The following is a 25,670-nucleotide window of genomic DNA, read 5'->3' as shown; positions in this document are numbered from 1 at the left end:
TTTTCATTACGTTTTTATGTAAACACTGTCGAGAATTATTATCTCGTGGGTGATTTCAATTATTCGCGCTCAGCACTCAGATAAATAATATTAAAAGATGGCGGTTGTAATCTTTATTTTTAATGAATCTTTTACTGCTAAGAATGATCCCCTGAAGCTGCGGAATAACAAATATGACATGTTTATGGCAGACTCAGGCCCTTAAAGTGAGCTCGAGCTCATTTTCTTTATTAATTCTTGAGAGTTAAACGCTTCATCCTTTCTTTCTGTTATTGAATTGTTTATTGTGCCACAGTTGGCGAACTTTGCTGTTTATGTTGTTTTTGAATGATTAACAAAAAGGCTTTGTCAGGCGTGTAAAATAAATGATTAAGCTAAAAAAAATATTGAAACTTTACTTACAGTACGTGTGGCGGACTCCTAGCCACTAAGTGCAGACGAAGATCAACAGATGGCGCTCGGAACGCAATACAGAGAAGATGTATGGGAACTACGCAAATTACTATGAAAATTCTACATCGCGCATTCGAAGTTTCTCACCTACTCTGCAATATATAGAAATCCCCAACACTAACCGTTGGGCAGCTGCCCGCCAGGCCACACCACCCGGCCTGGTCGGAGGATCCTCCCTTTGCATGGGGATGCTCCAACATCTCCAGCATCTCCATATACGTAGTACTTAGGTACGGTTGTTTAGATAAACACTTCTGTACCCTTAAAATTCTCAAACTTCCAGACAGAGGCCTAAACTTCTATGTCCAGCAGTGAATAGGCGTTGCCTAATGATGATTAAGTAACTAATGAACATCATCGTGCCATCTTTAAATTCGCCACCCAAAATGGCCACCACCACAGGACCATCTCAAACCCAAAATGGTGTGATGATGGTGGTGAGTCGTCAGGCCAGGTCTTCCAGCCAGGCCACGGACGCCCCACGCTCCTTTCACCTATCCTTGGGACTGCCGCCGTCAACCGCATCGATATGAAACCCCAAGTAAGTACACTATGGAATTTCAGACCCTCAAAAACCATAATGTATACATAGCAGCCCATGAACCACTATATCTGACGCACCAACAGAACCACAAACCACATGGAAGCCAAACATATTGAGTATTGAAACCACGTAACCGGAACCCTGAGTACCTATCAGGACACTACATCTTAAGGCGACGCGCAAGCCGCAGGCCTGACACTCAAGCACGCAACGCAGTCAAAAGCAGGGGGGTGGAAACGCAGGGGGCGGGGGGTGTAAGCGATTTGTAAGAGCCGATGAAAGCAGAATATCGAACGACAGGGTTGCCTCTAATGGAAGACGGAACAGCGTATTTTTAGGCGCCAAAACAGGTTGTTTAAATATCGTGGCCAGCGACGCTAAGTGGGGAGATTAGAGTGTTTTCAAACGGAATCAGCGGTAACTAGTTGTGTCTTATTAGCCTCCTGTGAAGCTCGTGGTAGTTTGAGGTAGATACTGAAATTTGTATATAGCGTTTACCGTGTACTGTGATACATTGTATACCTAGTTTGTAAGGTGCTATAGAATGTTTGGAAGCTAACAAGTAAAAAGATTAAAGAAACACGGTTTAAAAAGTGATTGCTTGATTAGTTTTGAACAATCTTAACAGTGAAAATTACATAACAAAAACTACAAAATAATGTAGGTAGAACTCATCCATTTTATGTTCGCGATAGTCTTTGGCAGCCCTAAAAAAGCACAAGTGCCAAGAGAGGACTAGGGCTGCACTTACAAGGCACTGCGGTTGCAAAATTCCCTCGGCAGGTCATTCACCCGCTCATTAGACGATAATTCTTTTTGCGTGACAGGCGTGACGTCACTGTGTGCTACCACCTCTGTAGTGACGCCGCCTTAAGTAAATTAAGGACTGAACTCATGTTTCTAATTTAAGGTCCTTTTGCACGCGAATCCTTCTGTGCATGCCATAACTTCATAAGTTGTGTTTCCTGAACTTTTTTCGCTGAAACGGAACTGTTTTGAATATTGGTGCTTTATGATAGTTGGGTTTTTGATTAAATCATCGTTATTTTTAAATGGGTAATAATGAACAGGGTTAATAATTGGTAGTGAAAGTTGGAAAATTGGGACGATTCATGTTCAAATGTAGCTTATTATAAAAGGAATACCTACCTAATTACAGCTAGGTTTTTAGCTAAGTTTACAGGTTGCATGAGGAATTCTGAGGACAGAGTGTTGTGTGTGGTGCTACTAAATTTAGTGTTGATGACTATATCCCATTCCACGGGGAAATACATCTGACAGAACCCATATTAAATTTTTATTTGTATCAGATGTCTTTCCCCGTGGAATTGAATATACAGGTTGATGATCATCATTTATAAGAAGCTGCTAATCCTAACTAATATTATAAATGCGGAAGTAACTGTGTCTGTCTGTCTGTTACTCTTTCACGCCAAAACTACTGAACGGATTTGAATGAAATTTGGTATACATACGGTATAGACCCTGGGAAAGAATATAGGCTACTTTTTATCCCGGAATTCCCACGGGAAAACTTTTTAAGGCGAAGCGAAGCTCGCGGGCACAGCTATTATATAATAATACAACTACCAGGATAATTTATATGGATCGCAAAACTGTCAAATAAAATTATGTTTCTAAATAAGTTCGTAAATTAAAGTTTTTTATGCAACAGCCAGGCCATTTTATGTGTTTATTTAAGTTGGTGATTACTTACTTTGTTATTATTGAGTTTGTCAATTTTGAATCACCCATATCTCAAATGTTTAAGGAGCATTATAAATTCATGTTTAGTCTGTTGATAATTCTGTACTGTTATTCCTAACAATTTCTAATACTTATTTGAAATCATGATACATAGATTAAATTATATATTTTTTCAATCGTGAAACACTACTTGAAATAAGGTTTTCACATTCATGAGCCAACGTTAGCTCCAAGCAAACATTGACATCATCATCATGTACCGACTTACCTACCTAATTCACTCAATAAATAATGAAATGAGTGTTCACTGTTTAAGTGTGAATCAACGTCCGTATTAACCGTGTACCAGGCTAGTAAACGGCTAGACACAGCCAACAGACAAAGAAAAATAAATCGTCTACTTATTCTGGTAGCCACTTTTCTCTCCAAAATTCTTGCTGCGCCTTAATTGCAAGGCTTAGCACACACATGAGCCAAACTGTAAAACTATTAACAGATTCTCTGTCCAAATACTTCGGAATAGTTTCCTTGGCCGGCCGCCAGGGGCGCCGCGAGCGCTCTATGACAGATCGCTCAAGCTTTGTATTTGACATGCTCGCGAACAGAAATAAATAAGGAAATCTACGTATGTTTTGATATATGTGGATTTTATTTTTGGTTTATTGCGTTCGGGACGCGTTTTATCGGTTTTTTCGTGGCTCGCGTGTGCCGCTGCTGATTTGTCTGTGAGGGGAAGTTGTATTTTTTTTTTCGTGATGTTTTGTTTAGAGGTTATGGGGTCGTAACTTTTATGTCGAATAGACTTATAGAGACGGCAGTTGTTAGACAAATGGAACAGCTCAATTTGAAATACTGAGTTATCAAACTGTGATATTTATATTTTTTTAAGTGTTTGCTACATTTTGATTGCTTATAGCTTCCGTATAATCCTTAATCAGCCATATCGGAGATAAATGGATTTCACCTTGTTTTAAAACAAGAGGTTAACCCCTAATACCAATGTAATAAGTTTACAGTAACCATACGGATTAAGGGTTATCACTCAGTTAACGATACTAGCGCAAGAGAGGATAGTGGCCATTAAAATCAGCTAAGTGAAGGAAAATCCGATAATCTTATCTCTCTGTTTAAAGATTGATGAGGAACAGAGTAGGAAGATGAAGTGAGTCTCTTTAGGGGTAATCGATTGCTATGGGATAGTGCATTCGGAACTAATATCCGTTTTGCTTAACTCGCCCGTCGGTCGCATCTTGACTAATTTAGTAAAAATATCTTCTAAGATTGTAACTTATTCGTTAGCACTGAAATGAGTGACCCGCCGACAATATTATATATTCTGTATATACTAGCTTGACGTAGGTACTTATATTTAATTTAAAATCGCTAATATGTTATTTTCTTTCATCACCATGGCATGGACATTATTCAGTTATACCTACATCAAAAATATACGAGCTACCTCTGCCAAAGCTTCAATAAATAAAAATGTTATAAATTAAACATTTTATTCGGGAGCCTCATGACCGCCGTCCACGGCGGCTGGCAACACACTGTATTAAATACAATTTGGGACCGCAGCGAGAGCCCTCTAGTACTTCCGGGAACCCTAGCGACATCCGGTGCCCAGTTTCCGGTGGCGTCCCGCGTTATTTCGTACTTTTTTTTCAAGTGGTCCTTCAGTGGCAAAGTGGGTTTTGTTGTTCTACCCTCGAAAAGTATAAAATAGACTTTTTGAAGATAAAAGAATGAATGGACTTGTACTCACTGAGAAGCGTCTCGCGATAAATGGTGAAGGTTGTTGACATACCTGGAAAGAAAAATAAAAGTATTTTAAGTCACATTTACACAAGAGGAGAATAAACATTAATAAGGTACATAATAATATATCTACCATCATCAAGTAAACATATTACAATCTTCTTATATGTATTTACCGGAAACATTACATAACAAAGAGGTACATTGTATTTTCAGGACGGTTCGCCTGAAAAAAGATTTCAAACTAAATCTTAACAAGCCAAAGAAAACAACGAAGCGACAGAAAACATTAGCAGCTCCCCATTAAAGTTACAATCTCGATAGACAAATACTAAATACCCGTTGACTGAGTAGTTAAAAAACAATCTGAAAAAACAGTAAATTTTTTTGACGAAGACTTTTTCTGCGTCACATCTTTCAAAAACTTTCTTGTAAGCAAAACTACCGAATCAGCTGTTTAAATGATTCCGTCAACTGAATTTTTAATCTTATGTGTTCGGAATAAGATTTAGGGTTACTCAATCGAACAGCTGAAAGCCCAAGTACTTTCAGAGACGATATTATAAACAAACGGTGTCAAAATATTTGTTCTGACAGAAGTTCTCAAATGCGATGCAATTTTAACCTTATATCCAGTATTTAAGCTTCGTTTTTAAGTAACAACGTATGGATCATCACAACTGTTCCCGTCAGTTCTTTATAAGGTCACTTTTCGTTTGAACTTTGAGGCCATCGCCATACGTTTTACACTGACGCGGATGTACTAACTAATCCTTAACTTACGACAGAGCCGTCATAAATTTTGTACTAAATACGGATGGTACAAAATTAGACTTGGTTTATTTATTTGTGGAGGTGTGGATGACGTTTCTTACACTTTGGTCATAAGAAGATTGAATAACTGACCTGCCTAAATCATAACTTGGCTAAGGCCAGCGCACTGGAGGGCGACCCCCGCTTGCCTGTTCGTGGTATAAAGTCGAGACTTCGTTAAATATATCGCACCTTTGGTACAATATCGACTTAACTCAAAATTTTGGGATTTTTTTTTTTTTAGCTGGACCGACTTAACACTCACTGCTCAACAAAATAGCTTTGTCAAAATGAGAAAAATGACAAGTGGAACGATAGAAACATGAATTATAAAAGTTAGCATCTTTCCATAAACTTTAGCTGTAAGTTTACCTTTGATAAATAAATAAATAAATAAATAGACACCAGAGGCAAACGAGTGAAAACCCACTTAGTTCATTTTTGTTTTCCGCGTTTCCCCATAAAGTCGGTGATTATTGTACTAAAGGTGTGATATATATAGCCGAAGAAACGATGGCTGGTGGAGGGCCATCGGTTCTTCGGCATATATGTTATATATAACCGGCCACTCGCACTCACATGCTGAGTATAAAACCCCGTGGTAGTAAATCCAATCATTTTACAATCCTTGAATTAAGCATTACAGGGCTTCTTCACAGCGCATATTCGATTTCATTTCTAATAAAATTCTGAACAGCTTAAGATGTGTAATAAAATTCTCGCGTTTCGCCTCTCTTAATACAGGGTGAATGGAATACCTATGCAAATAAGTTTCTAATAAGAAAAAGGGACGTGTCAGGATTATGTCTTGGGTTCATCTCCCATTCCAGGAATATAGGGTTGTCACAGCTTAGGAACTTATAGCCATTATCCTAGTAATTATTTAAGCGGAGTTTAAGTAAAATAATATACATTTCAGTCTTTACAATTTCATAGTTTAAATGTCACCTATATTATATTATATACTCCTAATACTATCAACCTGTATATCCATCTACCTATCACTGACTTTATACGTCCTATATTACCTATATCTACCTCCTAGTCCTATACCTAGGACAGTAAATATTGTACTACAAAGTATGAAATGGTTTAAAACTTGTGGCATACATAAACTATTTCAAATGAGGTCAGAGTCGATCCTGCAATAGTCGCATCCAAAAATCGAACCCGGGACTTTGAGTTTTACATTACTAAAACCTCAGAGGCAGTTAGTTCTCATATAGGTATATAACATTATCTAGTATCAAGTTGTTGACCCTATTTTCCCTCAATTTTATACAATCTTACCCACTCAAGAAAAGTGAGTTTATACAGTAACATCTTTTCGGGTCCAATTTTAAATTTAAAAACTTTTTCTCTCCTTCGATTCTTTTTACCTGGATTGAAACATACTTCTTTCTTTATTTTCCTTTCATCTGGCCCTTTTGACCGATTGTAATTATGTGATCAAAGGTATAAAAAGGACAATCCCTGTTTTATTTATAAAACGAATAAAAGGCGACGCAATCTTTACAAATATTATAATTGTAAAAGTGTTTTGGTTTTAATTTCCTCCTTAAAAGGAATTATAATTGTATCAATATAAATAATTATGAACTGAGGACTTTAATACACTCACCAGCAATTAAAATAATCCAGTGTCACAGCACCAATGATCTCCGAAACGGAAAAAGAACCATCTGCAATATTGAAGAACCTACATCATACTTATACTGAAAAAATTGGGGTTCGTTTTGTGTCGGCTTTTTCATTGCATTCAGTGGAACGTTTTCATTTCTCGTGATTTAAGTAAGTTGAGCTTAGCTATTATCATAGCTAAGCTCAACGCACAAACTTATTTATGCGTTTTAAGCTGCGTACAGACCGGCCCAACGAACGCCCAACGATGGATATTTATCATGCATAATACAGGGCAGGTTGCAGCAACGAAGGTCAACGAAACCCGTTCGTTGGCGTTCGTCTGTACGCAGCTTTATGGCTACAAAGATGTAAGTATACACCTAAAAACTGAACTTAACTGTTAAAGTAGAAAGAGTATCTCATCTCCCTGCACTTTCTTGATATCAGAGAGACCTCGTGAGGATCTCAAAGTAAATCCTACTTAGATCGACTTTCGTATCCTCCGATCAAACGAACCCCGTTCAGATAGACATTAGCAGGGTGTCCACTCACAATGCTCGAAAAAATTCCCTGACTTTTCCCTGACTTTCCCTGACCATTTCAGAAATATTCCCTGACCAGAGATCAAAATAAACAAAAGTTTGATTTTGATTTGATTTTTGATTTTGATGTAAAAAGTGTAAATTAAGCCGAAAAGGAGTGACTCAGGCAGGAATTCCTTCATGAAGGAAAATTTTGAACAACATAAAAAGTTGTTTCGACCCATTTCGGCTACATACACCTACCACTTTTGCAACATTCTGTATAGAAAGCAATGATAAATTAAGTATAAATTACTTGATTTTTGTGTAAAACGGATTGTGGAAGAGATTACTTTTAGTAATAAGGCCGCCGATTGTACTATTTCTTTTCTATGTTGGTGAAACTGTTTCTTTTTGCGTGCAATAAAGAGTATTTTATCTTTATCTTTAAAACAAAGTTTAAATACGTTTATTTTGTCATAAGTTATGACAAAAGAATTAAGTACACGTTAATAACGAGTACTTAATTCTTTTTTGCAACTGCGAAGTTGAGAAATATATATTTTTTATTACTTTTCAAAATGGTATTTTAATTTTGCAAAAAAAATTGAAATTCCAAGCGGGATCCACTGGTTATTATTGCAAAAGACGTTAGTTAGAACTATTTAAAGAACACATATTGGTGGAATGATTAGTACAGAGTGCTTTAAAAGTAAGCTTCAGAAAATGTGAGGTTGGAAGAAGGCACCAAGATAAAATGAACTTTTTAATTTTGTGTATAAAACTTGTACTACAGCCAGGGGTATAGTAAATTAAGGGCCGAAATAACTCGAATAAAGCGTGCTCAGCTGTGTAAAAACCGTAGCGCCTAAATGAGCGCGACTCCTTAACAAATTTCATTAGGTGCCGCGTGGAGGCAGCACTTCTGCATGCGCTCCCGCTGCCGGAGCAAAGTATAAGAATTGATCGAAGAAATGAGCACCGATACAGCGCATCTGCACCTACACGTTATATGGGGACTTATTATTTTCATCAAGAACTTCTAAAAGTCTTAAAACAAAAGTTGTTTAGAAAGGCAAGCTGACCGATTTCAAGTGGTTCTTTTCTAGACGCTTCCGTGCTTCAGACGGCACATTAGGCCGTGGGTCCCGGTTGCTGCTTTGGCAGCAGTCGTTATGCCTAGTCAGAGGCCTTCGGGCAGCTTGAAAACATCTGACAGTCGGGTTGCCCACTTACCCGACAACTTCAGTGCATTGTACTCATTCAAAAACGGCGATACAGCTCGTGACCTATCACGTGAGTACAAAAGTACAGCGAAAAGCGGGACTACCCCTTCGGGGATTACAGTCATGAGCATATACATGTATTTATGTATACAAGGTGGGTCACACTCTTTTAAAAGAAATTGAATTAAGGAGACATCATTTTACTATTTAACAATCTATGAACTGAGCCTGGAATCAGGCTTAGAAGATTTTGTTTTATGACTTGCGTATTTTACGTTTAAAATAGAAATAATACCTAGTAAAGGGAATAACTACAATTTGGCAAAAAAAAATATGCTTTACTAATCTTTTTTCCCTGACTTTCCAGGTGGCCCATCAATTTCACTGACTTTCCCTGACCACCTTGAGCTTCCCTGACTTTTCCCTGACTATCCCTGACTTTCCAGAAAGTGGACACCCTGATTAGCATAGCGTAACTAAGTTTTGCTGCTCGGAGGGTTAACCCTTCGGTGCACCATTTGTGATAAAAGAAGAAATACTTTTTGACCATTTCACCCTTTTGAATTGTTTGTGTAATGTACCAATAGATTATTTGCAAATAAGAAAGTACACCACGTACTCTTACGGTGAAGGAAAACATAGTGAGGATACTTGCACATCTAGATTCTTTTTGTGTAACCTAAGTGCATTGTACTCATTAAGAAACAGTGATACGGCTCGCGACCTATCACGTGAAAAAACATTTTATATACAGCGAAAAGCGGGTGGCTCACATACAAGTATAATAACTTTAACCATATCCTGGGCAAAAGAAAATCGTGGCCCTTGTCATTTTATGACAAAAATATTTTTCGTATTTAGTCTCTTAAATAGCATTAAATTCGGCGTATAATTCAATTAAAAGGAACGGATTGTAAAAAAACTCATAAAGGCATTAAGCAAAACCGACAAAAAATATAAAACTGCGAAATTTTCTGGGAAGAGTCTCATAAACATTTTGAAATTAGCTTTTAATTAAGCTTAATTTAAAAGTGCCTACACGGAAAGTGCATTTCTGTCGTATAACAAGTGATAAAAATACTAAGCGTTTGTCTCTTCCATCCAAAGGTTGTCTGGCAGAGATTGCTTTAAAGGCACTCAGGTCGCCTTTTTGTACTGGTTTAATATGAAATTAAATTTATATTGTAATAATTACTTTCATGGTGCAAATTAATCAAAACGGGTCAATATTTTGTCTGTGTACTTAAAACTATTAAATTATATTTTCCAATTTAAGTGCTTAAGTAGTTCTATCGAATAAAATACAACCAAATATAATTAATCCGTATTTACTATTTCTATCTTAACCCTCAAACAGCACGTTCATCGGTAATTAAAGCTAAACGTGTCCAAATATAACCCGACCAAAAATAAGAGTAACAAATTATCACATATCAGGGGCCGTTTTGACCCGTTCGTGCCCATTACGTCTACATTAACAAAAGGCAGGGTTACTTAACTGTTCGTAAGACACATTTAAAGAGATGAGGGGCCACCTTTGACCCTGAGATGGATCCCTGGGCGTTTTTGACCCCTCACACCACTGAGGGCCATACGGAGTGTCGGATTAATTAAGTAGAATAAAATCGTTAATGAGTATTATTTTTAATAGTTACAGAAAGCGAATAAAATGAAAAAAAAAATACAATTAATAATTATTGTATGTAGTTATCTATATATTTCTCATGAATTTAACTATTTTCATAAAGTTAAATCTAGTTTTATGTTATTACCTATATTATGTGGTATAATTGACCGTTCCAATATTTTTTCCAACTTTAGTAGGAATCCTTCTATGATTAACGGGTTATCGAAGTCGAATGACAAAACTGTTATCGAATAATGCCGCTTCACATATTTGAACTTTTCAATTCATGTTATGCAACTGTTAAAGATTAATAGGTGCTTGTAATGTTTATGTCTACGTCTTGGAGAGCTTGTCACATCATTTGTCACAGAAAGTTAACTGGGTCATCGAAAAGTGATGGTACAAAATGGTTATGCGAAATACCCAAAGTTTACAGTTTCTCATTGAAGAAGCACAAGAAAGTAATTTTGCAGACTATATATATAAACAATACAAACCGGTCAAACAAAACAAAGGAAACAGTTTATTTAAACCTGGCACAAATATGTACCGACTGGCAAAAAAAACGCAATAGCACCGAAGGCTACCATCGCAAGCCCATCCATATTCGTGGCAATTTTACCTGCTTCCTAACTGTAGAAAAAACGAGACAAAAACCTATGACGTCACAGACGTAGCAGTCGATTGATGTCCGTAACGAATCGAGTATTCGATGACTCGATGAATCGTTGGGAATGAATCGAATCGTCGGTCTAGCACCTCGTAATTAGGTAGGGCTATTCGGATCCAAATTTATATATTGCCGGCAGTTACGTTTTTATACCCACCTCGTTTGGATTCGTGCTCGAAATGTGTTTGAGAACGTCAATATTAATCTATTTATGTACAGTCAGCTCCATAAATTTGTAAACTTACATACACTTTGTCAAAAACACAGGTCAAAATCAAAGAAAAGTGTGATCAAGCTTTACCTTAGCTTTGTTTTTGTCAGATTACGTTGTTGTATCCTTAAACAATCTAGGTATACCTTAAGTACATTATTTGGTAAACCGGCGACAAGTCGATCCAATTCCAGTGGAAATAATTCTAAAACAACTTCGAAAAAAAAAAAAATTCATTTCACATTTCGGACAATTGTTCGCTACTGTGTATTATTATTATTACACACGCGGACGAATATTGTCATCATCTGCTATTAAGAGCTTTAAGGTATAATTATTAAAATCCATTTCAGACTGCATTGAAAGTAACAATCAAATTCTTCACTTTGACTGCGTCTGCGCAACACTACATTCATCTGCCTTCCAACATTTTTAATTTGCTGCCAAAAGGGACTGTAATCTTCAAGCAGTAAAAGTGTAAATCGCTTGATTAAATAGCACAATTATAAAAGTACCTAAGTCAATGGATCCCAAGCGTCCATTTTTATGGTACAATAAGATTCTGTGACGAAACGTTCCAGGGTTGTCAATTGGCTCAATTTGATAAATGATGACACTTTGGTAATTTTAGGTTGTACAAGAATTGAAGAATTGCGATGAGTGCGACATAGGGGGAGATGTTATTGTCAATGAAATCGTTTAGTTGCTACCTTTATCACTAACAAGTTCAGTCTTGCAAATGTTTAAACATGCACCATTACGTAGGTACTGTAGGTAGAATGTTTTGTGGAAACTGACGTGAGCATAAAACATACAAGTTAAAAGTGTGGTTGGAATCAGAACAATATACTTACCTAATTATTGGATGTACTTACCTATTTGGCAGTGTCACGACAACACACTATGTTTACTTTAGCTCCGTTGACAAGCCCTAAGTGCAGCTAGTGTTTGTAACCGACATTATGTATGCGAATTCAAACAACACATTACAAATCATCAGATACCTACGTTATTAATACTTATAATTTATCTCATACTTATTATACATGCTCTTATTATATGCTTTAGCAAATTCTTAACAACATTTTCATCACGTCCCCACTCATTCCAACAGTACTTAAAGCTTAAAGCACTCTGCTTTTAAGATTTTATTTCACTCCGAAAATACAGTTGTTAAAACTGCAACGATTTCAGAACTTAGCGGGTTTATTTCAGGGCAGTCACACGTCCTTAGTCTGAGGTGTAATTGAAAAGTTATGTTACGTCTACGTCACTATTTCTGATTGGGACGCTTCGGATTTGGAAATCGGGTCAATCGTGACGTATTGAGACGTATCGTGACGTAATGGGTATTCTTGCATCTGATGATCCGGAATGTCTGATCTTTGGCCACTGGCAGTTGCCATTAACTCCCAACTGGCCACAGGATATATGGATTCCGCCTTCTTATGAACTTTAACCCCTTGAGTTGAGGGCGAAAATCAATAAGTAGCCATGGCCGATTAAGGGTTATCTGTCCATTAGCAGAGATTCAGACATCCTTGATGGAAGTAGCACCAATACAAATTCTTAATTAGCATTGAATGGGTCCCGTACATTGCACCGACGACCTCAGGCAGGTAGCTGGTACTGGCTGGATGGGGAAGAGCAAGGACATTGTGTTGTGTTTTTTGAGAGAGGCCTATGTCCAGCAGTGGATGATGATTATAATTGGATGGTTACTAGGTTATGAATGCATTGTTCACTGCAGTGTATCAGTAAGTTCATTATTTGTATAACCCAATTATATCTTAGATAAGCTTAGGTCAGGTCTTAGGTCATAAAGATTATTAGATAAATGAAATGCCCTTGCGTATTGGTAAAGTCGATGAAATCATCATCATCACGATTTCATTGTTGAAATGATATTGATTGATGATGATGATGATTTCATTGGTGAAATCAGCTGTCAAGTAAACTTTTTGCAGCAATATTGAGCTGAATTTTTAAAAATTGAGAGGTTACTACTTCGTGATGTTCTAAGCTTTAACTACAATTTCATAGCTGTATACTCAACCTAGCCTGAAAACAACAACAAGTGTGAACTTCAGCAAACATGATCAGCTGTATAACAGATGGGATAATCTGAAGAGATTTTAAACCCGTGCAGTGTGAAGATGTTATGCAGAAATAATCGAAACAAAATAAAAACTTTAACTTTTAAATGAAATACAAAACATATGTACACACGGCAACTCCAAATGGTTGGCAGGGCACACAAACGTAGTGTATGTGTACACACTAACGTGGTCTATGTGTGCAATAAAGCAGAAATCGGTAAATACACCAGTAACAAACCACACACACACACACACACAACAGCACAAACGAGTTTGCGCGTAGGCAAACGCCCTTACACCAGCTGTGACATAAAAATATCAACCGGTCGAGTAAGTCAAACAGACAGACTTGAAGCAAAATTTCACAACTTGTAGCTATACTCTTCGTAGCTCATTGGTAGTATGTTAGACTTATGAAACATAGGTCGTGAGTTCGAGTCCACTAATGGGTATTTTTATTTTACTTTATTTAAATTTAGCGTTAATTTAAACGCTGTTGAGTATAAAATAAATTTATTTGAAATTGACAAATGACTACAAGCTGCATAGCTGTCGACTATTTCTCTTCGCTAAAAATATATGATTCGTTCTTCATTTGAGAAGTAAAACCATTCTACCCTCATACAATATGAATAAACGAAATTAGTTTTTACTTTTAGTGACAATTCACCTCTGCGTCTGCATAGTGATTCACTTTGTGATTTGTGAATTTATAATTAATTTATCTTCGCAGTCACTATGGAAAGTCATTTAACCATGTTCAAAAAGGCGGAGATAATTGTATTATATGAACAAAATATTACAATTAGTGAAATCGCAAGACGTTTAATGATATCGGTAAGTCACATAGAACTGCAAATATAATTTTATTTGACTGTTAGAATATTTGTATTTGTATAAGCTAAGTATTTGTTTTTTTTGTTTGCAGAGGAGAACTGTTCAATTATGGGTTCACCGATACGCAGATTCGGGACATGTAGACAGTAGTCGTCTATACGGATGCATCACCACGCCATCGAGAAATCGTAGCTGCACATAGCGCTGATCCGTTCTGCAGCACCCGTTCTACGGCCACAACACATAATCTATCCCTACGAACCGTACGGGTTCACTTGCGTGCTGCTGGGTTGCGGTGTCGGAGGCCGACGAAGAAAATTGCTCTAACCGATCAGCATCGTCGAAACAGAGTGCGTTTTGCGACTGACTATTTTAAACTTTGATTGGTGCAACAATGTGGTGATATTTAGTGATGAAAAGACCTTTAAATCAGACAAGGATGGACGTAAGATATTATGGCGAAAAAGTGGTGAAAATTATAGTTATTGGGGTTAGCTCAGTAATTTTTATTTTTCCATTTGTATAAGACTTTATTTATTTGGTTAAATACTTATTATTATTTACAATTATGGGTAAGCCAATGTGTTAATGATGTTATTGTTACTGAGGTTGGAATAAGTTATCTTATTTCTAGCTAATTAACATGTTGATTCATATAACTAATGACTTGCCTATTTACTTTAGTAAAACAGCCAGTCCATCCTTTTCTGATGTTTATTATGATTTAAAACTGCTATGTTTTAAAACGAAAAACAACAAAAACGTAACATCCTTAATGTTTATGTTACGGCAAGAATAAATTTGGTTATTTTAACACTTAATAACTTGTTTCATTTACTTTCTGTGTTGCTTTTATTCGTATATGCTACAATACTATTATTAACCAACTTAAAAAATAAATTAAATCTATAAAAAAACAAAAAAGGAATATTGTAAGTTCAGTGGGATTTGAACCACCATACCGATTATTGTAAGTCTTGTATCATACCAACTGAGCCATTCAATCTATTACACTGCCATGCAAAATTTTGCTTCATATCATAAAAACAAATGAATGAATGAATCATTGTCACTGGCACAACTATATCCATGTGTGGGTTGCCCAGAACTAAATAATTACGTCGACGTCGCCGACACACACATACACTACCTACGTTAGTGTGCCCTGCCAACCAGTTAACGTTGCCGTGTGTACATTATTAAAAACTACAAGCCCAAATACGACAAGCTTTTGTACCTACATTGTTAAAAATACTACCTATCTAGTGTTCTATCTATCTACATCTACACTCACTGCCATTCAAGATCTAAGCAAACAAATTACATTCATATTTAAATTGAGTGAAACTATTACAACTTCATTATCGATTCTTTATCTTACAAATCTTACAACCTACGTTGCAAACTGAACATTACTTTGCTACAACGTACAATAGATTTTATTTAGGCAATGTTACTTTTCTCTCTTTCATAATCATAACAATAAACATATGCTTGGATAATATAGAATAGAATACATTTGACAATTAATAAATAATAATAAATAAATATGTTGGTTACATCTCACACACGGCCATCCGACCCCAAGCTAGGCAGAACCTGTGTTATGGGTGTCGGACAGCTGATATATCTACACAAATACATAGATAGATAGATACTAAATATAAATATCAACACCCAAGACCCGAGTACAAATATTCAGTTTAAAATAATATAAGTAATCGGTCGCTATACGTATTTCGACTATTGTTAAAAGGGATGTATTCAAGTAGAGTGAAAGGTTATAATGGGTAAGGTTGTCCTTTTAATACATAAACTATAGATCTAATAAACTAAATAAGTATACATTTTAGTAGTGTTTATCTTGTCAAAAATGTATCATGTAAAGGTTTAACAAAATCTACTCAGTCTTATCTCCGTGTGTATATTTTTGTACTTTTATGCAGATTTAATTTCTATCGGCCAAATACAACACACGTTTTGCCCCAAAAATAACATGAGGTGGTAAGGCCATTGTAAAACCATCTTTGTTCCGATTAATTAGACTTCAATCTCGTGTGTCTTTCTCGTTAGCATCGATACAGTAACAAAGAGGAAAGAATTTTCACAAGATCGAAATCTGGGCATTGTTCTTAAATTTAAAGCACTCGGTACAAAACGGCACAAACTGTATTTAGACTAATTTAATTTGTTAATTATCTAAACTGTTTATAGCACAAGTTGTATAAGATTTAATTAAATAAGCCAATTGAGGTTAAAACCTTGATAGTAATGAAAAATATTTCTTCTTTAGTGTTGATAAAAAAATACTTTTGTCATATAAGCCAGCTTTTTACGTCAGCTTCTTGTCATTTCTTTTAGACTGATGAATATTGAGGTACAGTCAGATTCATAAGTACTTACCTATAATCTAGGTACTAGATGGACTTTTGTACTTTGTTGAAATAAGATTTCGTATTAACAACGAACGCAGCTACTGGCAGCTTACTGTTTTTTTCAAAATGTACCTACAGAAGTGTAACCATCTTTAAAGCGATGACTGTACCGTATAGCTACTTTGTGAATGTGATTGTGACTAATAAAATCGTGCCATTACCGCGCATGAGTGATGCATGACACAGTGTCACCGGGGCAAGCTTGTAATAATATTTTTATTGTTCTTTTCCTAGGGTATTTTATCACCACGTTAGCTACAATTTGCTGTTCTGTTTTTCTTCATTAACCATTATGATATTTAAAGGTGAGTAAGTATTAGTTTTGTGTAGATTTAGATCGGTTACTTCCTTAAACATTATAATATGTAAGGGAAGTAATTACATACTTAAGACTTTTGTAGAAACATATTGGACGACAGGAAGGTAATAGTCTAAGGGCCACTCGCACCAACATATTAAATCTAGATTTAGTGTTAAATCTCGATTTATGCCAAAAATGTATATATATGGACTGACGTTTCTTAAATCGAGATTACACACTAAATCTAGATTTAACACTTTGGTGCATGTCACCCTAAGTCAAAGTCAGACCAAAACCTTTAAAAACTCGGAGCTTTTAGCCTTGACTGTACCCACCAATCTCAAGCCCATAACTGCCAAGGCGAAAAGTAACACTATTGTTTTATCAGAAACTACTTATTCCAAGACCCTTTGCAATCCTGTTTAGGAATTCATTCAGACTATTTTATTGTATAAAAAGAGACAAACAACAAAATACCTACTTACTTACCGGGTGGTCCTAAATATTATATGTCATGTGACCGTGTTTCCTAATTATTTATAGTGGGATTAGTGGGATTGGAAATCACATAATACTTATGTACACAAATTTAACGTGTAAGTACATAATAATAATAACTAGTCTATTTTTATGTCAAAATCATCAAAACCAAAACAGCTCTTATTTCAACGTTTGTAAGAGCGATATTAGTTCCTAATCGATTCCTGGAATTTGTTCAATGATGGCAACACTGACCAGCAGTAGTGTTGTCACAATCCGATCAACCTCATCACCACTTACTAGGCCTATCGAAAGTATCGATAGCATAGTGGGTGGTTATAGTAAATACTTCTTCTATCGATATATTTCTGATCTCTAGCATTAACACCAACAATAGTATTGCTGTTCATCAATAGCGCAACTATCGATAGTCTATCGAGCGGCAACATTACAGAATTCTCCGCCAAGGTTGTATTCCGTGCGAAGCCCTCGTTCCGCAGTTAGGGCGTATCAGAGAGTTACGATTGTAACGATACGATACGATTTAAATCGCTTACGTTGCGGATAGCAATTGTGCCTGTCCGGATGTGAAACTATGTTGCTGACAAATGTTTCATTCAATTGTAGCTTTCGCTTTTTTTACATTTGAATTTTGCAATGGTAACGTCATGGTGTTGGTTGTGGCGCAATCGATTGCAATTATTTAATCTAAATCATTTACAGCCTTGCAATAAGGTTTAAAGCGCTTTTTGTTTCATTTAGAAATTCGGTGGGATAATCGGAGTAACCTTGCCAAACGTTTATAGGTGCCTAACTTACTTTGCATTGGTGTTAGATGCATGAAAGTAATTTGGAATAACATCTGACAACGGTCAACAATATATCCTTGCTATCAAGAATCGCAAAGAAAAGGAATTACAGAGATAAATGGTCTCCCGATACCGAGTTTTGAATCGGCACAGAGAAGCGGCGCCAGACGCTTGCGAAAGATAAAATACTGTAACAATCGGAACGCTTTGAACGCGGGAAGGACAATGGCAACTGCATGCCTCCGTAAGGTGATGCTGAATCAGCTGTTGAGAGGACGCCATGTTGCATTCGTCCCTTTTTAAACTTCGAATTCGGAATCGTTTTAAATCGCACCGCTTTCTTTTGTTTTGTGCCAGCAGCAAGTGAAGTGAAGGCGAAATAAAGAATGGTCTTTTAGCACGTTTAATTGAAGGGGCGTTGTTTGGCAGAAAATTGCCAAACTCAGACCGGGATAACAACATGCAGAGCATTCTCGAAGTTTCGTAAAACCATGATGTAACTGATGGGTCTAACGATGCCGGCGTGAAATATGGCACAGCTCAGCCTACTTAGAAGTCACGAGCCTAAAATAACTTAGAATTTAGAACAACATGTTATCTCACAAACAAGTTGAATTATCACTGTGATAATATTCAAAGTTGGAAACAACAGTACCCCCCACGCTGTGGCATTGAACAGAGCCCCGAGGCGAATTCCTGAAACTGCCGTAACCAACAAAATCGTCGCCAAAATTCCGCCGAAAACTTTTTTAATAACGCCGCGATCCGATCTCAATCGAGAAATCCGTAACAAAAACATTCTGTTAATACACAACATTAAGAAAAATGTATAAACATGTCAAGGGACCGACTGGCCCAGGTACGCGCCATTTTTTATTGAACTCCACCACCTATGTTTAAAGCGGGACGCACGGAGTCGCCCCGTCTCACTCACACCACTGCCAAACCCGTATCACGTCCCGTCCTTTTCCCACGGGCACTGCATTCACGAGGACAAAGAATAAATAGTAATAAAGACGTGACGCTCTTACAGATTGTTTGATAAAAACTAATACTCGCCAGTTTGTACGCTCTTAAATGCTATTAAAAGACTACGAACAGATACCTCGTTACACGGTCTTTAGTTCACGAGAGTCATGAAAACATTAGAGGAAATTGTTCTCGCTGGCAAAGTCGTATTTCTGCTGTGTGTTGGTGGAATCGGAAAACGATTCGGTATTGAAGGGAAATAAAGGCATAAAAAGGAAGTCTCAATTGCTTCAAACAAAATGTTGGCGTTTTAAATTCCAAACATATTCACCTCTTTACTACATTTTGAGTATTTTGACGATGAGCAACAAAATCCTTCAACTTGACTAGTCCGTCCGGGCCCTGGTTAATAAAACGAGAGAGCCGATGTTACACAGCGAAGGCGAAGGGACGGGTCGGCTTTGGGGCCCAATTCTTACCTGATGTTATTACTAGCGTTGACAGTGGTATTATAACAAGGGAAGTAAAACTGCGCGACACTTCCCAAACTCTCACATTATTGTGCATTCGCGACATTTAATAGGATTTCGTGAACAGAATAATATTCTCAAGTACCTACTTAAGTATAAAGAGCTAAAAAAGTTTGAAGCGGTTCCGGGAACGAACAAAAGAGGAATTAAAGAAGTTCAGTGCAGGGTTATTAAAATATTTCAACATGTTACCTAGAGACAACGATTTGGCCGATTCCAGTCATACGAAAGTAATAAAAACCTTGTCGTATCGAGCTGAGTCACCGAGATACCGAATCCACGTAATTTAACGATCCTGTCGCACCGCTCGTCTTACATTTCTGTTCTAGTAGTCAAATGCTGCCAAAGTTTACAGCGACGAACGCCGGTAGATATCGTGTCTTAACGTCAACGCAAAACTTCAGTGTTTTAATACAAGTTTCTGTTTGGAAACAGTCGTAAAAGGGACTTAAAGTAAATCGGTCGTTTGCCTAACCGATTTCTAGACGAAATTGCCATGTTCGCTCTTTAATCGCTTTTAACTTGTTAAAGAAACATACTATGCTATATGGCGGTAGAATAGAATGAAATAGCACTTTGTTGATTAAACATAATAAGAATATAATTTAATGCTTTCTTTCAATTTTATCTACTTCTTGCGCGAAAGAAAATAGCGCTTCTATAGGGTACAACGGAAACAAACATAATTTCAAGGCATCGGAGATAATAATAAAATAGCTTTCTTATAACTTGCCCCGGGGCCATCCCATAACGTTTCTTTCTTACGCATTCCTACGAAGCCCGCAACAAAACCGAAGAATCGGGCCGAAGCGGCGGTAATAAAACAGTAAAATGTTGCAAAACTCGCGGGATTACTGCTCTTTACAGCCACCAAGGAAGTGACTTGCTCGAGCTCGTAAACCAAAACTAGCCCAAGTATGCAGTTGGCTCAATCCTTGACTTGAATACAAAAACCCCAACATGACAAACTAAACACGATACTTGACAGACTGAAATCGATATCTCACCACCACGCCAGAGTGACCGAGTGTATAACAGTAAACATCAAAAGGCAAGACTTTATCTGAAGATCCACAAAATTGATGTCACTCTACTCTAAACTTAGTAGAAATTATTTTAAAATACCAAACGGAACGACCGAGTGACGTAATAGACCATCAAAACGAACGTTAAATGCTAAAACTAAAAGGTTTTAAACATTGAAAACGGTGTTTTACATCGCGTTATCAAACAAGACACTCTGTTTCTGATGCCCCTAAGGTTAATTGCTATTGGCGGACGATTTTAAACGTTAAAAAGATCTATCACGTCTCAGAACTTGTTTGAAGCTTAACATCTGCCTAAAACCTTTCCAACTTTTGAAACTCCATCTTGTCAATAATGAGCAATTGCTACAATAATTAAATTAAAGTTGAATCATTCCCCTAGACCATGTTTAGTAAATAGACGGTCTTCTCTTTATGCTTAGAGGAAATATTTTAGCTTCCTAATTAGGCCTTTCATTTGTCCATCACAAATGGATCGGCATACGCCGCGGTCAGTCGGGAAATCTCAACAATTCCACTAGAATTATTTATGAGACAGGATGAGGATGCCTCGGATATCTTTATGATTTCTTAAAGAGAAGAAAGTAGCCGTGGCCAATGCACTACTAATGACTGAGCTTTTAGAAAAATAAGTTCTTCTAATGACTCTTTAGAGACAGTTGTTGAAGTCATTTTTGAAAGTCTGTGAATAATTGAAGAATATTAAAAGTGGCTTTCACGGTCAAAAAGGTAGCTTACTGACTAATGGTTTGTTTAAATTGAACATAAAAATGGAAATTACGCAAATACGGTTGAAATTTAAAAGGTAAATTGTTCAACGATCATTTTAGAATATGACGCCGATTTTATACATTTGCCTACATATCTGATAATTATAATGCTTCAAGTGGCCAGTGGCAAACTTCTACCGTAATCATAACTTAAAAGTACTAAAAAAAAAAAAAACTTAGTAGTTCGATTACTCAGTTATAAAGAGATCGATAATTAATCCAATTAAAAGTAAATTACCCATTAAGACGAAAATATCATACGGGTTGAGATTATCGTTAATAATTCCAGATACCGTAGAATGTGAAGCTTTCAAAGTTGAATATTATTTAAATGAATTTCACATTTTAGATTACTACAATGTTATCAAGCAAAATGTCAGCGCAGCTGAATGTTAAATCTAATGTGACAAGATTCCAATGCGATCAAATATCGTAGAAAGCACAGCGTTGAAAAGGACCTTGTTAAAACTCACATACCTAACAGCAATTGAGTCGTGCGAACCCGACTGTCAACTTTAATTTATCCTCGGTACTTGCAAGATAAAGTTGAGCATCTGAACAAAGCGGGCACAGAGCATTATCTTACACATAGTTTCGAGGTACCAGCCGCGGTCGCTTAGAATAACGGTACTGTGGAATGGTCCAGTATTTCTTTACTGTTAAATGTCAAAGTTGGACACGCTGAGACGGCGAGGCACTTTTGGATATTTAATTATTATTATTGTTCAAATCTGCTGGCATTGATACTTACTGACTATTATTATATACCCATTTTACAATACTGATAATTAAATAAAAGATATTAATTAATTTAAATATCTAAAAAAACACTGTAATCTAAACAAGGAATCTTTTTATTTTTAAACTGAAAAAGTAACATGGTTAAAACTGACAGGCTATCATCAAATCCACACGGTACTGACACTACGATAATCAGATCGTATTACAGTAAACTTACCCGTTATTGACAATAATGAGTTCAGATGACATGAAGAACATCTGATATCGACTCAGGTGAACGATATGGCGGCTCATTGCCATAAAGATATTGCAAAAGTCTTAAAAATATACGTATTTTGTATGTAATAACGATATGATACTATAAAGAGCTTAGAAATCTACCTACGCGACAAACAAGCAACTCACAAAACCTTTCTAAGACAACATCAAAGAGAGTGTACGAAAAGCAATTTCATTCCAAATGATCGAAGTAAAATCATTAAAGGGCCTTTTATAAATAAATCCAATCACAACGTATACTTATGTGGGTGAACCTAATTTCCTCGGTAACGTTACTTGTGATTGCTCTGTTTCATTATGAAATACAGAGCGAGTCGGATTTGTAACTTCTCTAAAGATTATCAATCAGATAGAAATCGCAATCTCTTGTACATAACGCATCTTCTTGACAGAGGCTATTCATCATGGGACGTATTTCATGCATCAATAGTGCCAGGTGGTGCCTAATGAGTATAAATCACGATTTATTTTGTTCGTCCGAGTCAATTAGCCTACGGGTACACGCTGCCGCCACACGACACATGTCGACATCTGTTCGACAAGCGACTACTAAACGAAACACTGCATTTCCGGACGGAGCCGTGTTTTGAGATTTTTACGACAAATTAACGCCTGCGGCATTTCCACGTGGAATGCGATTTTGGTGCATCGACTTCAAATATGGAGCTTGTAAAATTTGAATGCTTATTTATCGGTTTGCTTACAACACAAAGAGGAAAGTGAAATTAATTTCGCACAAATTTATACGAGCATTTTCAGACAACTTTTTTTTGGAAATTTATTTCAAGCTAACGTTGCATAATTGACTATTTTGTTTGACTTCTCCAAAGTAATATTCAAATTCTGTTTATTGCACTATGCATTGGCTTGATTGGCATCCCACAGATTTAATTGATAATTTTTCTTCCAATAAATTATGGAATTCCAATTTATTTGAAGCACTTTGTTCATCTACCATCTTTATCATTCCAAGTTTATTTCATTATCATTTATATTGCCTGCATCTCCAATTCCCTTCAAATTGAGAAAGTACAAAATATTCAGAAATAATAAATTCACTTGATAACTTGATCTCCAAAGCACTTCCAGTATCTTCTTACCTATGTAAAATTATTCAAAATCCATGACTTTATCTCACACACAGCCATCAATATGAAGTTTATGATTCGGGTTTACGGCTAAATCAACGTTTTCGACTTGCGATAAATTTTGCCCTTTAAATTGTCAGTGAAATTGTTTCGGTTCCATTTTTGGAGTTAAGACAATAAAGAGATAAGGTACGGGCGACCTAACTCGTAAGATAAATTAAAAGATTCCTCTTGCCTCTGATAGCCTTTTGTTTTTTTTTAATTCCTTGATTGTATTAGTATTTCTGTAACTACATATTTCTGCAAATACTTTTTAGTGATGAATTTCAGATAAGCTCAAATAGGAAACTAGCTACCCTAATGCAGTACAAAGTGGTATAATGGATACCAACCTTGGCATGGATTGGATACTATTAATTTTCAAAGCTTTTTGTTTGTTTTGTAGTTATTTAGAACGATTCCGAAGGTTAACAGTTTACTGACATAATTACATTGTATTCATTTCTTTTGTTTCTTTGATGTCACACTGAATATACCAATTACTGAATTACTGATGTAATAACTACAAGATTTTGACGCTTTTTACATTGTTTTGATCCTACTTGCGCCATCTATCGGTTTAGTTTCTATGCTTAAGGGTTAAACACCTCCGTATCTAAGGATATTGAATTGTTTTTATTTGTATGTACCTTCTCTCTATCAATAGATTGAAATATGTTAACTAAATGTTTGTTTTACAAGTCTATCTTAGTCTTCTACATCAAAGAAATCGTTACCAATATTATTTTAATTTAGAACTCAATTTCATCTTCTACATTCGCCATCATAGGCAATATTTATTCATCTTCATCATTTTCGCTTTCTGATTTATTTGTAGCCAATTCATTGTTTGGTTCAATGTTCTGTAACAACATATTGGAAGTTATCAAAAATCGGTTAGAGTCGGCGGGTAGGCTTGTACCGTTACAATCGGTCGCTTAATTAATACTCGCCCACTCGCACCTCGGAGCCGCGGCCGCTCGGGACCCGTTCCCAGAACTTGCACGGAACACGCTGCGCGCATCTACAATGCAAATCCACAAACATCCACCACAATCTGCCATCTGTACATGGATGCATTACAACGCAAGGAGTGTCTACCCGCAGCCCACCGCACTATCGATTAAACTCTTCCACCAAGAACCACGAAAGAATTTCCAACAATGAACCGATGTAACAATAAATACCTTAATGATATCCCGAGATCCGAGAGAAAAGGCGTCCGGCGGCGGCAGGCGGACCCCGGCCACACTTTTCAATAGAAATCCAACACAAGAGCACGTAACATCACAATATCGAATGGCACAATCTCACAAGGGCACTGAAAATGTGAATACACAAGCACAGGTTTGGTTTTGGTACAAAAAGATGTTTTTCTCGTAACACAACGTGACGCGAAGACACTACCGAAAGACGACCGACGCGCACGGCAGCCGGGCACCGACTGAACTGGTTTTGCTGGGAGGGGAGGGGAGAGGGCGCGCACGGGGGGAATGGACGGGTGCGTTCGGTTTTATGAAAATATTTCGTGAGTAATGCACGTGTTATGTTGTGTCCGCGAGTGCGTCGGCCTTTAGCAGCCTCGGAGCTTTGATTGAGGTGTAAGCTACGATACACAGATAAGTGACCGCAGAGAGTCTTGGACACTGATCTCGCGACAGCGGCGTGGGGTCTCTGTCGTCGCCTACATGCTTTCCAGTGATTGAATACGGGGCTTAACTTCACGCATTCATTAATTACAAGGGCCGAAGAAAGAGCTTAAGATGCCATTGTGACCGGATTGGAAGACTTTGCGTTTTAATAACTAGATAATGGAATGATATATAACAGATGTTTTATTATAGAACTTACATAGTAATATTACAAAGAGTTTTTATTTAGAATATTGTATAGTACCTCGCTATTAAAAACCTGAAGCTGCAAAAGCTACATTGACAACAATATAATAAATATAAGTACCTAAGTACAAGATGAAGCTTGTGGATGTTATAATAACCGGCTTGCTTGTCTTGGAGATATTTCCAATGCCGAGCGAAACTTGGATTAAAGCATGCAACTCCGGACGTTAATTTCAAAGCGAAACGCCCGCTCAAG

General features: G+C 36.8%; 1 protein-coding gene across 1 annotated transcript in view; it reads right to left on the bottom strand.

Annotated features, from left to right (window-relative positions):
- Nucleotides 1–25,044, bottom strand: part of LOC105381165 (latrophilin Cirl) — a 243,869-nt gene extending 218,825 nt beyond the window's left edge. Inside the window, exon 1 of the mRNA XM_011550831.3 lies at nt 24,764–25,044. The gene's annotated coding sequence lies outside the window, so the exon portion shown is untranslated. The remainder of the gene's footprint in view (nt 1–24,763) is intronic.
- Nucleotides 25,045–25,670: the final 626 nt, after the last annotated feature.

The sequence above is a fragment of the Plutella xylostella genome, chromosome 27 (genome assembly GCF_932276165.1).
Source record: "Plutella xylostella chromosome 27, ilPluXylo3.1, whole genome shotgun sequence".
Classification (NCBI taxonomy): Eukaryota; Metazoa; Arthropoda; class Insecta; order Lepidoptera; family Plutellidae; genus Plutella; species Plutella xylostella.
This window is presented reverse-complemented; position numbering and strand designations above follow the sequence as displayed.